Raw genomic sequence first — 14,901 nt, forward strand, 5'->3', positions numbered from 1 at the left:
AGGCAATATGAAAACTTTACAGTGGGTTCCCGCAGTCACTGAGCCCACCTTTCTAAAGAAGTAGCTCCATACCGCTATTTTGTAGCATGTTGAGGTCAGGTGTTCTTTACCAGCATCCTCAGTTAGCTTAAGCTTAATGGAGCAGCAGCCGAGCACATACAGGATGCCCTTCCTCCCTGAGGCAGGCCGCTGGTGTTCTCCCACGTGTTTAGCATCCACCTGATGGTGAGGGGCCTTAGTGTGCTATGGTGACTGCACTCTTGACTGCATTTGGACATCCTAAAGTTACTGAAAGACCTGCCTTGCCATTCGCTCTGTTTTCTATACTGATCTGGAATTCACACCGGTTTCTCTGGAGACTACTTGAGTGGATGAACTGGGACTTCTGGGTCCTGAACTCCATGTCTCCTTCTTGGTTTATCTCCTTTCTTGAAGTTCAAAGGGATCTCTAGTCATTTTGAAAAGAAAAGGAATGGAAAGCAAAGAAAAGAAAGAAGAAAACTAAACAAAACAATGACAAATACAAAAAACAAAAAAAACAAAAAAAACCCAAGGGTACAGAGTTGGACCTGACTAGGGTAGAGAGGAAATGAAAAAAGGCAAACAGGCAGACTCACAGAACATAAGCATGTGGCAGGGCGGAGAAGGCTATGGTTGGCTCTTTCTGCACACTCTCCCAACATCTGTACTCAATGCAGTGGAAGGCTTTGCTCTTCATGAGCCTTACCCAGGAAAGGTTTTGCCAGTCCCATGGCTGGGGCTTTGAAGTTCTTGTCATGGCTGTGCCTATGTCAAGCACACACACTCACCCAGGACGGTGCTTGCTCTCTGCAACAGGGAACTGGAGAGATGGCTCAGAAGTCAGCAGCGCTCAGTGCTCTTGGAGAGGACTCAGTGTTCACAAGGCAGCTCATAGTCTTTCATAATTCTGGTTTCAGAGGGTCTGAAGTACCCTTCTGGCCTCTGTTGGCACCAAGCATGTAAGTGGTACATGGACGATACAAGCATGCCAAAAGCCCATATACAAAATAATTTTTTTCCAAGATATATATTATTTTATTAATTTGTTCTTGTTACGTCTCAATGGTTATCCCATCCCTTGTATCCTCCCAATCTTTCCTCCCTCCCATTTTCCCCTTATTCCCCTCCTCTATGACAGTTCCTGAGGGGGATTTCGTCCCCCTGTATATGCTCATAGGGTATCAAGTCTCTTCTTGGTAGCCTGCTGTCCTTCCTCTGAGTGCCACCAGGCCTCCCCCTCCAGGGGACATGGTCAAATGTGAGGCACCAGAGTACACGAGAAAGTCATATCCCACTCTCCACTCAAGTGTGGAGAATGTTCTGACCATTGGCTAGATCTGGATAGGGGTTTAAAGTTTACCGCCTGTATTGTCCTTGGCTGGTGCCTTAGTTTGAGCGGGACCCCTGGGCCCAAATCTGTCTATCATAACGTTCTACTTGTATGGCTAAGATCAAAAATTTAAGCGACACCACATGCTGGCGAGGATGTGGGGAGAGAGGAACACTCCTTCATTGCTGGTGGGAATGCAAACTAGTACAGCCACTTTGGAAATCTATCTGGTGCTATCACAAAATAATTTTAAAGAAAGCTTTGCAAGCATTTTATGAGCGCTTGCAAATTACAGCTTTCTGCATCCTATTCTCACCACCTCACCAGTGGCTTGCCTAGTGCCTTAGTCCTCTGGGACTGCTGTAGAGAACCAGTGCATAGAAACAACACATTTCCATAGTAACCTACATAGTGATCCAGCCCATCAATTCCAGTGATCAGCTGACCCATCACCCCTGGTCAGCAGCTGGGGAAGCCATCCTTCTGCCTAAGACAGGCATATCTGACTTCCATCTCTAGCAACCAGCTCAGAAATCCCGATTAGCACTCAGAACAATTCATCCCAAACTAGAAGAGTTTGATCAATAAATGTCCACGTTGCTAAGTTTGTCCCTACCCTCTGGCTCAGAACCAATCAGAAAAGGCTAACATGCTCCATTGTTTCTTTGTTTCTTTTTTGTTTTGTTTTGGTTTGGTTTGTTTGTTTGTTTGTTTGTTGGTTTTTGAGACAGGGTTTCTCTGTGTAGTTCTGGAACTGGAACTCACTCTGTAGACCAGGTTGGCCTTAAACTCAGAGATCCGCCTGCCTCTCTCTGCCTCCCAAATTCTGGGATTAAAATTGTGCTCCACCATATTCAGGGGGAGGAGGTCCCCCTCAGACACAGACTTAGGGGAGGGGAGGGGAGTAGGGGGGAAGTGGGAGGAAGGGAGGAATGGGAGGATACATGGGATGGGCTAACAACTGAGATGTAATATGTATAAATTAATAAAAATGTATTTAAAAAAAAATTGTGCTCCACCACACCCAGCTCCATGCTCCATTTTCAATCGTTCTCTCTCTGCCTCTAGCTTCCCAGGCCTGCATTTATACTGGGCTCTGTGAAGTCTCCTTGTTCCAACCTAAAGTTTCCCTGTCCTATTCCAGCCTCAGTGTTTCAGCCAAATGCCTAGGCGCTGGCCCACCCCCTTGCATGGCAGGCTGACTTCTGCTTCCTCCTCCTTACTTGGTTGCAGGTCTCTGGGGCTGGAGTCACACTGCTCAGAAGAAAACATGGGCTGCTTCCCCAAATACAGCATGACTGCTATTTGTCAGCTCAACACCTGCACCGGTGCATGTAGGTCCATCCAACATCTGTGGCCATGTTCCTCCCAGCTGGGAGGTGTGAGGGCCTCCCTACCTGCACAGAGCCCCAGTTCTCCTGCATTGGCGATGGACTCCCAGCTCTTTCTGCCTGCATGTATTTGCTTCAATATGTGCATCTAAAATGAAGGGTTGTCCTGGGAACCTTCAGTCCCTCCGCTGGGGAAGCAGGTAAGGTAAATGCACAATTTCCATTCTTACTGTGGTTCCTTCAAGTCCATCCCCCAGGCTCATCCCCAGCTCTGTAGCAGACTACCTGCTGTAGTCCACCTGCTGTGGCCTCTCACTCTCTGCCCCCATCCTCAGGGGACTAAGCAGATCCTGGTGTTACCCCTTCTGTGGACCCCCTCAGCCTCCCCTCCCAGTCCATTCCCATTTCTAAGTGTCATCTCTCTAGGAGATGCTACCTAGGAACACATTTTGCACAGAACCCACAATAGTCATGCCTTTTATATTTGTTTTGGCACCAATGTTATGATTAAAGATTAAAGGCAGTAAGGTATAAGGTGATAAGATATAAGAAGGCACCAGGCAGCAGATACTATGTTGTACAGGAGTTTATTAAATGAGCATGGGGGAGGGGGGAGGGGTACCCCAGAAAGAGACAGAGACAGAAGAAGAGAAAAGAAGAGTAAAAGGAATAAGAGAGGGAAAGCAGAGAGGTAAGAGACAGACCACATGCAGGGTCTGTCTTTTTATGTGGCGTAGGCAGGATCACACCCCCGTGGCAGGTAAGCGATGACATCACAGGTAGGCAGACTGAAGCAGAATCCTAACATTCCTACCTTTTCTATAATTAAAAAATGAAGAATGTTGGATTGTTTTTATATAAGGTAAGTTAAAGTATATAAATGTAGATGAGGGAGAAAAAAGATAGAAAAAAGCAATAGCAACAAACGTCCAAATTATATAGTGAAGGGGAAGGAAAAGTTTTGCCCTGAATGTCAGCCACGTCATGCAGTGGATAGGGACCGAGGAGGAGTGCTGGGAGAACCTGGAGCTGGTTGTCCCGGGTCTGGAGCACACCATTTCAGCCTTTTGCAAATGGATAAGGGGCGGTGTAATCGTCTTAACTACTTCCTGCTGACAGTAGGGTGGCAATAGGGGATTAAGAGACTGAAATGTTGGCTAGGTTTTGGAAGAACAGGCTATTGTGTATTTGCTGTCCAGGGTCTGAGACTATCTGCAGCTGGGAAGGGCAATGCAGGTCCAGCTAGGAGGAACAATGCAGGTCCAGCTGGTACTTGTGGGCAGCTGCTCTGATGATGTCCTCAATGTAGGAAGTCTGGCAGGATACTGGAATATATATGTGGACTGAAGATAAAGTTAGTAGGTTAGGGAGAAAAGTCTCTTTAGGTGTACATTTGAAACTCTTGGGAGAACAAAGAGAAAAGGCTTGAGACAATGCTGACAATTCGCAAAAATTTGTGGAGAGCAAAGAAAAGGTCTGGATATGGGAGCTTCCTTCCATTTTACCCATTTGTTGGCAATAATTAAAAGGCTTTAGTTTTGGATCTGTCTAGGTTTGGTTGCAGTGGCATGTAAGCTTAGAAGCTGTTAATGTGGGTGTAGGGATTTGGTTCTCAGAAGACATCCCAAAGGAGCCTGGAGAAACAGTGAATGGACTGTTTTTCATGGGCGGCAGCGGTGGTGTCAGACGCAGAAGCAGAAGCAGAAACAGCGGTAGCAGAAGCAGTGGTTTTGCTCAGTGAAAAAGTCCCAGCTGAAGGTTAGTGAGGAGAAACAGTCAATGATGCAGACCGGGGTTGCCAGCTGGTCTTGGGTGCAGAAAGGTGCCAATCAGGTAGTTAGGTGAGGGGAGTGCCAACGCCAGGGGAAAGGAGAAGGAATCCCACCCTTAGAGATAGGATATAGGTGAGAGACTTAGGTTTTGGATTGCCAGTACTTAGCTGGATTCCATTTGACCTGAGAGATGGGTTTCCTGTAGCTTACAAGAATCCTTTTAGGTTCATAAAGGGAGATAAATTTAGTATCCTCACTGTTTAAAATCTGCAGTGAAATACACATTGTTAAACATGTACACACTATAGGAAAAGAGCAGTAGACATATAGCATAGTACAGGCTTGGGGAAAAACTCTGTGTTAAGAGGACAAATACTCTGAGCTAAGTTTGGAAAGGCGGAAGCCTTTTTGGCCTCTGTGGAACAGTAACACCTTCTTGGGAGCTTTTAGTAATAGGTAAAATTGCTGTAAGTAGTCACTGTCCTTTAGCTAAAAGAATGGTAACAAAGCCGGTGCGGCGTCGCACAACTTTAATCCTTGCACTCGGGAGGCAGAGGCAGGTAGATCACTGTGAGTTCGAGGCCAGCCTGGTCTACAAAATGAGTCCAGGACAGCCAGGGCTACACAGAGAAACCCTGTCTCAAAAAACCGGGGAAAAAAAAAAAAAGAATGGTAACAAGGTAGATTGTATCTAGACCTGACAGTTGAAAGTTTGGTCTCCTGCATATGAAGAGGGCTGAGAAGGTGCCTGAAGTCTCCCATGATAAAAGCTGGCCATGTGACTATGTAACCCGAGTAGCATTACCCTGTTTGGTGAGGCCGCTGAATTTAAGAGCCGTCTGGACTCCACCAGGTTAAGGAGCTTGAAGGCTGGAAATGCCCACAGCTCTTGTGCTGGTTGAACCTCCAGTGACCAGGCACAGAGAACAAGCTGCATGTGAGCAGTGACAGCCATAGGCCCAATTTGCCAACGGGTTAGGCTGTGGAACCAGTGTCGCATTCTGGTTGCAGCAGCTGTGAGACTGTGTCTCCTTTTGGCTACATCTGAAACAGGTCCCTGGCAGAGCTGGCTCAGGCTGCACCCTGACGGGAAGGGGCATGCAAATCTCTATTTTTCCTCGGGTAGTGGGTTAAGGCCTGGAGTAGTTTATTGTAACTGAGCCTGTCAGGAAGACTCCTCTCAGGTTTTAAAGAATTTATCAGTCCTTATATGGGCCTCAGGACACATACTCAGCCTTTTAATTAAAATGGCAATGAGACCACAGTCTTGTCTATCTTAAAATAAACAATTTTGTTCATAGTTTATCTTAATATTTAAAGACTAAGACTTTAGGTTTTATCTCTGTTAAGTTGGAAAGTTAAAAACATAAATACTTGTAAACAACTGAATGTTAATAAGTAGAACATTATAAAATAATTTTAAAAACCATATCAAACCCAGTAGCCAGGAAGCCTGTAGTTGAATCCAGGTTAGCTGATGATGACAGGGGAAACAGCATTTATCTTGTTAATTTGAATAGACCTTCATAACTTTGAAATAAAAAACATTTAGAACCAGGGTACAATACAGACTTGGTACAGCTGTCAGTCGCTGATCACTATGTGGAGGTTAACTCCGCCCCTAGCCTTCCCAAGCCGCCTCTTTGGCAGGTGGTGCTCAGGGAGTAGAAGCCACGCACAAGCATACACACTGAATCTCCTAGCATCCCTGCAACGGGAAGGGGAGCGGCCAGACCACCTACGGGAAGCTAGTGGTCACGGAGCCAGATGTGGAGGGGTAAAACCACCCTCAACATGGTGGCAACTGCCACAGCGGAGCCATAGCAGAGACAAGGAAGTGGAGCTGCCGCAGCCCCGCTCAGTCCTGGCTCCACTTCCCTGTCTCTGCTGACAAGAAAAAAACGAATAGAGATGCACCCAGGGTAGGGTTGCGGGACAGCGGTGGAGGGTGCGTGAGAGTGCCGGAATACAGCCAGCAGGGCAGGGAGCCATGAGGGGCCCCGGCCGGATGGGCCTCGGAATCAAAGTAGACCATCTGAGGCAGTGTGCGTTCCGGGGACTTGGGAGTCCAGTAAGAGGAGAGGTGCACGCTGTAATAACCTCAGACGGCCACGGCCGATGGAGGAGGGATGAGGGGCTGAGATTTACAGGTAGTTTAGGAGGCAGGCAGTAGGCTGCGCCGGTGGGGGTAGTGCAGCTATGCGGACAGAGCAGCCGAAAGTTAGCTCAGCTTAGAATCCTGGTCTCAGCGGTCTTGAAAATGTGGCGGGAAGGCTTTCTAGGTGGGCTGAGGTCCCAGTCGGTGGTTGTGGGTGGCGCTGGGACCCAGGAAACTTAGAGAAAGAAATTTAGACAACGGAATGGTCCTCTGAGTTTTATACCCGAGTCATGTGCACCAATTTTATATTTGAAAATTAAAGCAATGATAGAAGGTACCAGATGCCATATATATTATGTTGTGGAGGTGTTTATTAAATGAGCATGGGGGGAGAGAGAAAGGGGGAGGGGTACCCCAGAAAGACAGAGACAGAAGAGAAAAAAAGTAAGAGTGGCAAGAGAGGAAAAGTAGAGAGTTAAGAGAAAGACTACATGCAGGGTCTGTCCTTTCATATGGCCCTGGGTAGGATGACGCCCCCATTGGCAGGTAAGCGATGACATCATGGGTAGGCAACTGAAACAGAATCCTAGCAAGGATCCCAGAAGAATTTCCTACCAGGGAACAAAAAGCCACCACACTCTCCTAAGAACCAGAGAGGGCGGCAGGAACAAAAAGCCCATCCAAAAGAGACAAGAGCAGACATCAGTACCTTCCCAATCCCAGATTCCAGAGCCAGCATGAAACACAGTGACAGTCAGGACAGTATCTCACACCAGAGCCCATCAGCATCAGCCCCACCCCAGCAGCCCTGAGTGTTCTAGCGTGGTTGACACACAAGACAAAGACCGTACAATGACCTTTATGACTATGATAGAGGTCCTTAAAGAGGAAATGAATAAATCCCTTAAAGAAATCTATGAAAACACAGACAGACAGTGGAAGACCTGAAAGCAGAGATAGAATCAATAAAGAAAACCCAAACTGGGGGAAATCTGGAAATGAAAAATTTAGGGATTTGGCCAGAAACCTTAAAGGTAAGTCCCACCAACAGAATACAAGAAAATAGGAAAGAATCTCAGACACTGAAGACACAATAGAAGAAATGGGTACTTTCGTCGAAGAAAATGTTCAATATAAAAAGTTCTGACATAAAACATCCAGGAAATCTGGGGCCCTATGAAATAGGCCAAAACTAAGAGCCACAGAAATAGAAGAGGGAGAAGAAATCCAGATTGGAGGCACAGAAATTATAAAATCAACACAATTATAGAAGAAAAATTCCCTAACCTAAAGAAGGAGATGCCTATCAAGGTACATGAAGCAGACAGAACACCAAATAGAATAGGCAAAAAAAAAAAAAAAGTCCCCTCAGCACATAATAATCAAAACATTTAATGTACAGAACAAAGACAGAATATTAAAAACTGCAAGAGGAGAAGACCAAGGAACATAAAAGCAGTCCTGTTAGAGCTACACCCACCTTCTCAGTGGAGACTATAAAACGCAGAAGCGCCTGGACAGATGTGCTGTGGACTCTAAGAGAACAGAGATGCCAGCCCAGACTGCAATACCCAGCAAAACCATCAACAGAGAAAAAAAGACATTCTACGATAAACTAAATTCAAGCAATATCTACCTACAAATCCAGCCCTAAAGAAGGTGACAGTAGGAAAATTCCAACCTAAAAAGGCTAACTACATCCAGGAAAACACAGGGAATAAATAATCTTAGACTATCAAAAATCAAAAGAAAGGAAATGAACACACACACACACACACACACACACACACACACACATCACCACCACCTCCTCTTCCTCTATCAATACAACAGGAATCAATAACTCTTAGCATCAATGGTCTCAATTCCCCAGTAAAAAGGCATAGACTACCAAAATGGATATGAAAATAGGATGCAGCAGAAGGGGGGAAGCACACTTTAATATCTTTACCATCTCAGGGAAAAAGAATGGAAAAAGATATTCCAAGCAAATGGATGTAAGGAGCAAGATGGTGCAGCCATTATAATATCTAGCAAATAGACTTCAAACGTAATCAGAAGAAAGTGAAGGACACTACATACTGATCAAGGAAAAACTTTACCAAGAATACATTGTAATTCTTAACATCTATGCACCAAACACAAGGGCACTCAAGTACATAAAAGAAACACTACTACAGCTTAAATCACATGTAAACTCTCACCACATACCAGCCACACCAATACTGGGAGACACCATTCTCACCAATAGACAGGTCATCCAGACAAACCAAACAGAGAAATCCTAGAGGTAACAGATGTTAGAAACCAAATGGGCCTATCAGATATCTGCCAAACATTTTCCGCAAACACAAGAGAATATACATTTTTCTCAGCTACTCATGGTACTTTCTCCCAAATTGGCCACATACTTGGATTAAAAGCAAGGCTCAATGGATACAAGAAAATTTAAATAATATTCTGCATCCAATGTGACCAGCATGGATTAAAGCTGGGTAACAACAACAGAAACAACAGAAGCTTACAAACTCACGGAAACTCAACAACTCAATACCAAATGAGAAATGGGTCAAGACAGTAACTAAGAAACAAAATAAAGACTTCTGGAATTAAATGAAAATGAATCCACAACATACCCAAACTTATGGGACACAATAAAGGTGGTTTAAGAGGCAAGTTCATAGCACTAAGTACCTACATAAAATAATTGGAGGGAACTCATACTAATAACTCAATAGCACACCTCAAAGCTCTTGAACAAAAATAAGAAGTACTACCTCAAAGGTGACGATAACGAGAAATAATCAAACTCAGGGCTGAAATCAATAAAATAGAAACAACAACAAAGAATCCAAATCAACTAAACTATGGAGAAATAATATCTAAATTAAGAAAATTAGAAATGAGCCGGGTGCAATGGAACACTCCTCTAATTCCAGCACTCTGGGAGGAAGAGGCAGGTAGATCTTTGTGAGCTCGAGGCCAGCCTGGTCTACAAAGTGAGTCCAGGACAGCCAAGGCTACACAGAGAAACCCTATCTTGAAACCCCCCAAAAATTAAAAATGAAAAGGGGCTCACAACAACAGATACCAAGGAAATCCAGAGAATCATAAGGAGTGCAATTTAAAGAGACCCTTAGCCCCCAGTGAAATAAAAGCAGTCATTAAAGGTATCCCAGCCAAAAGAGCCCAGGGCCAGATTGTTTTAGCACTGAATTCTACCAGTCTTTCAAAGAAGAGTCAATGCCAATACTCCTTAAATTATTCCATAAAATAGAAACAGAAGGAACATTGCCCCATTCATTTTATGAGGCCACAATTGCCCTGATACTCAAACTACATAGAGTCTCAACAAAGAAAGAAAATTACAAACTAATTTCCCTAATAAACATAGATGCCAAAATTCTTAATAAAATGCTTGAAAACTGAATCTAAGAACAAATGAGAAAGATCATCGACATGACCAAGCAGGCTTGATCCCAGAGATGCTGGGATGGCTCAACATACATAAATCAATAAATAAAATCTACCATATAAACAAACTGAAAGACCAAAACTACATGATCATCTCATTAGATATAGAAAAAGCCTTTAACAAAATCCAATACCCCTTCATGACAAAGGGCTGGAGAACTTAGGGGTACAATGGACACACTCAAGCATCATAAAGGCAGCTCATAGCAAGCCCATCGTCAACATCAACTTAAATGAAGAGAAACTCAAAACAACTCCATTAAAATCAGGAACAAGAGAAGGCTGTTCACTCTCTATACCTATTCAATACAGCACTTAAAGTCTTAGTGCTAGCAATAAGACAACTGAAGGAGATCAAGATGTAATAGGGTCACAGATCTTTGTAGGCCCAAAGACCTTAGCGCAACTGATTCCATGATGTAAAACTCTGCACATAGACAGCACCACCTGCCAAAACTAAGACAAAGGCCTAATCCACCAAAGCCCATATAGTTCTTGGAAAGTAACAAAATGTACTAGCCTTGCCTTTCAGCTTCTGTAGTTGCACTCCTGGCTATCTGTTCCTGTTAGCTGAAGTATGTGAACCCAGAACATGGTCTTTGTGCTTTAAAAGCTTACCCTGAGAAAGGCTCAGGGCTATGCTGGGACCCTGAACATACAGTGTAGCCACTGCCCAGCTGATAAAGACTTCCTGTTGGTTTAATCCACGTCAGAGCAGTCTTCTCCGGTGAATACCCCACTACAAAGGAGATACAAATTGGAAAGGAAGAGGTCAACATATCTTTATTTGTAGATGGCGTGATAGTATTATAGGTGACCCTAAAAACTTCACTGGGAAACTCCACAGCTGATAAACACTTTCAGCGAAGTAGCTGGATACAAAACTAACTCCCCAAAATGAAGTCAGTAGCCCTTTTATATACAAACAGACTGAGAAGTAAACCAGGGAACCAGCACACTTCACAACAACCTCAAGTAATATAAAACATCGCAGGGTAACTTTAACCAAGCAAGTGAAAGACTTGAAAGATAAAAACTTTAAGACACTGAAGAAAGGAATTGAAGAAGATATCAGAAGACAGAAAGATCACATATGTTCATGGATTAGCAGGATTAATATAGTAAAATTGGCCATCCTCCCAAAAGCAATCTACAGATTCATTGCAAGCCCTATCAAAATTCTAACACAACTCTTTTTTTTTTTAATTTAAAGACATTTTTTGAAGATCTGAAAAACAACACTTACAAGATTGACTTTTCCATAAAACTGGAGCTACACAATGCATTGTGTCTATCATGTTAAAACATGCATTAGACACAAATACAAAACCCATGGAAACAAGCCACCATTCTTTAACAAATAAGCAAGGATAAATAAAATGCCTAAGGAACAACATGGTGACTTGCAAAGTATGGGCTCTTTAAGCACTGATATAAAAAAAAAAAAGGATCACAGATGGATGTGTGTTCAGTTATATACACTGAAGTGAACCTTCAGCACTAGGAATCAGAGCATTTTGTCATAGAGCATTAACACATATTATAAAAGTGAATTGTGTCAAGGGAACAGAACCACTGGCATTCAAAAGCAGCTTTGTCAACTAGGCAATAAAACACTCTACAGCGTGTCTCTGTTGTCCGTCACTGAATACAGTGGTAGAAACTTTGAAATGAAAAAAGAAAGAAAAAAGGAGCAGTGACTTCTTTTCTTTTCTCTGTTTAAAATCATACAGAAAACAAACATAGACTCTGTTATACACTAACGGTCTTTAAAGTATATCGTCTGTACAAGAGGACTGAGAACCGAACTGTTTACAGAGATCCAAGCACACGTGAGAGAGGGAAAGTGCACACGCACACCCCTCATAGCCTTCCGACGGCCGGGAGGAGCCACTTCATAATCACAGGTACTGAACAAGGTTGCAGAATTCTTTGCCAGGTACATGAGGAAATCATGTGGATAGTTCAATAAAAAAGCAAGGCTTTTTTCATCTAGTAGTGCATAGGCCAACATTGCTCCAACTCGCACAAATAATCACAGTAAATGTGGCGCTCCATACACTGGGACATGGGTGCACTGCGGTGGTCCGTGAGAATTTCAGCATACTGTGGTCTCTAACTTGCAGAGTAGCTGAGTGGCCAGCATCACATTGATGTACTCCTTCATCCCTGCCACAACCCCATTAACAGCATACTCCTTATTATCTGTAGTTCCTCGAGATTTCTTGAAATTTGCATAATCCTCCAAAATGGAATCCACGTTCTTCTTGGCAGGAAGATTAAAAGCTGCTTTTGTCTGTGATCAAGTCCCAGGCGTCCACAAGCCATGGTTTCAGCTCTTCAAGAATCTTTACTTTTAACTTTAACTCTGTCCGTGAATGTTTCTTCATTTTCAACTGCAGGATCTACCCAGGCTCTTTTCTTCCTAGGAGGCTGAGGCGTCTCACTGGTCCTGCCACCATCTCCATTTCCAGGTGTTTTCTGTTCTTTTTTTGTTTTTGCTTCAACAATTTTCTGTTGCACACCAGATGTCTTTTTTCCTGGAGTAGTTCCTCTCATCTTGCCCTCTGCATACTGTTTCTGACTGGCCTTCTGAAGTTCTCGATGTTTCTGTAAGTTGGTGTCCACGTACTTGAGTACTCTGCTTTCTGGAACCCATTAGTCCCAATTTTTATTGGACAGTTCCAGGCACTGTAATGGATAAAGTATTACACTTTTTTGTCCTTTATGGCAACCCTTACACACTTTGCTTCATAAAGAAGAGGCCCATGAAAGCACAGCACTTGCCGGCCCTCCTGGAATTTAGGCTTCGGGTCCTGCTTGGGCGCCATTTATAAGTGATTCGCTACCTCCTCCTTCTCCCCTTCAACACAATTCTTTACTGATCTTAAAAGGACAATTTCAAATTTCACACACACACACACACACACACTGCATAGCTGAAATAGTCCTGAATAATAAATGACCTGCTGGAGGTACCACAATCCCTGATTTCAAGTTTTACCTCAGAAACTAAAGTAGTAAAACCAGCATAGTATTAGCACAAAATAGATATGTTGATCAATGGAATCGAACTGAAGACACAAACATAAATCCACATACCTAGGGACACCTGATTTTTTTTTAAATAAAGAAGCCAGAAATCCACACTAGAAAAAGACAGTATCTTCAACAAACAGTGCTGGTCAAACTGCATGGCTGTGTACAGAAGAATGCAAACGCATCCATACTTATCACCCTGCACAAAATTCAACCCCAGATGGATCAAAGACCTCAACACAAGGCCAGATTCCCTGAATCTGACAGAAGAGAAAGTGGGGAATAATCCTGAACACAGTGGCACAGGAAAGAACTTTGTGAACCAAACACTGATGTCAACACAGACACTAAGATCAACAATTAGGAAACGGGACCTCATGACACTGAAAGGTTGCTGCACAGCAAAGGACACCATCATTTGGACAAAGTGGCAGGCTACGGAGTGGGGATTTTTTTAATAGACTACACATCAAATAGAGGGTTAATATCCAAAATCTATAAAGAACTCAAGAAACTAGACATAAAAAAAATAAACAACCCAATTAAAAAAGAGGGTACAGTCCTAAATAGAGAATTGTCAAAAGAGGAAACTCAAATGACTGAGAGACACTTAAAGACATGTTCAACATCTGTAGTCATCATGGAAATACAAATCAAACTTCTTTGAGATTTTATTTTACACCCATCAAAATAGCTAAGATCAATAACACAAGTGACAGTTTATGCTGGTGAGGATGTGGCACAGGGGACGACTCCTCCATTGCTGGTAAGAGTGAGAACGTGTGCAGCCACTGTAGGAATCAGTGTTGCCACTCCCAGGGAAGGTGATAATAGATTACCTCTTCATTATGCCACTCTTGGGCATACACCCAAAGGATGCTCCATCCTACCACAGGACACTTGCTCAACTGTGTTCAGTGCTGTCCTAGTCATAACAGCCAGAAATTACAAACAACCTAAATGTCCCTCAGCAGAAGAATGGAGTTACTACTCAGCGGTTAAAAATTTAAAAAAAGAAATTCACAAGCAAATAAGTGAAACTAGAAAAAAAAAATCATCCTGAGTGAGGTAACCCAGACCCAGAAAGACAAATGAGATATGTATTTGTTTATATGTGGATATTAACTATTAAATCAATAATAGCCAAGCTACGATCTGTAGAACCACAGAGCTTAGGTTAGGAGTAAGAAACTGGGGGCCAGAGACAGCTATATCTTCCTAGGAAAGGGAATTGCAATAGATAGCTATGGATGGGTGGTGTGTGTGTTTGCATTGGGGGAGGGGGAGGGGAGGCTGGAATGGGGGGGATCAAGTGAAAAAAGGGAGGAGAGAGTTGGTAGTAGGACGGACTCTGGAGAAACAGCTAAAATTAAGGGGCATTTGAGGGGTAGCACAGGAACATATTGCAATAAGAGCTTCCTAAAACATATGCATGTACAAAGGCGATCTAAATGAAATCACCAACTAATGAGGGTGACAGAGTCCCAACTGGCCATCTTCTGTCACCAAACACAGCTTCCTGTGCCAGGACTGGACTGCAGCTAATTAAGTTGTTGGCCAAAGGGGTCCCATAGGGACCCTCAAACAACCCAGCCTGTTGCCAAGACTATAGGCTGCTCTCCACCAACTGACAGCAAGACCCCATTGCTAAAGACAACACCTACGCAGCTCACTGAACATGGAGATGTCGAGCTGGATGCCTGTATAAAGCCTTCCCCTCTATGTCCTGGGTACAGGAAGGTGCTCTGCATGCTACCAAAAAAAGAAACAAACACCCAGCCAGCCACAAGCCCTTTGATCCACAATGCTGGCCTGCCTTCAAGATATGCGAGTGCA

At 43.6% G+C, this 14,901-nt stretch overlaps 1 pseudogene across 1 annotated transcript; it reads right to left on the reverse strand.

Moving 5' to 3' along the window:
* Nucleotides 1-11,785: 11,785 nt before the first annotated feature.
* LOC311599626 (mortality factor 4-like protein 1) lies at nucleotides 11,786-12,865 on the reverse strand (annotated as a pseudogene). The gene has a single exon. The product of its transcript is annotated as a mortality factor 4-like protein 1 (transcript).
* Between the last annotated feature and the right edge of the window lie 2,036 nt (nucleotides 12,866-14,901).

Source organism: Acomys minous, assembly GCF_964271855.1.
Source record: "Acomys minous genome assembly, chromosome: 6".
Classification (NCBI taxonomy): Eukaryota; Metazoa; Chordata; class Mammalia; order Rodentia; family Muridae; genus Acomys; species Acomys minous.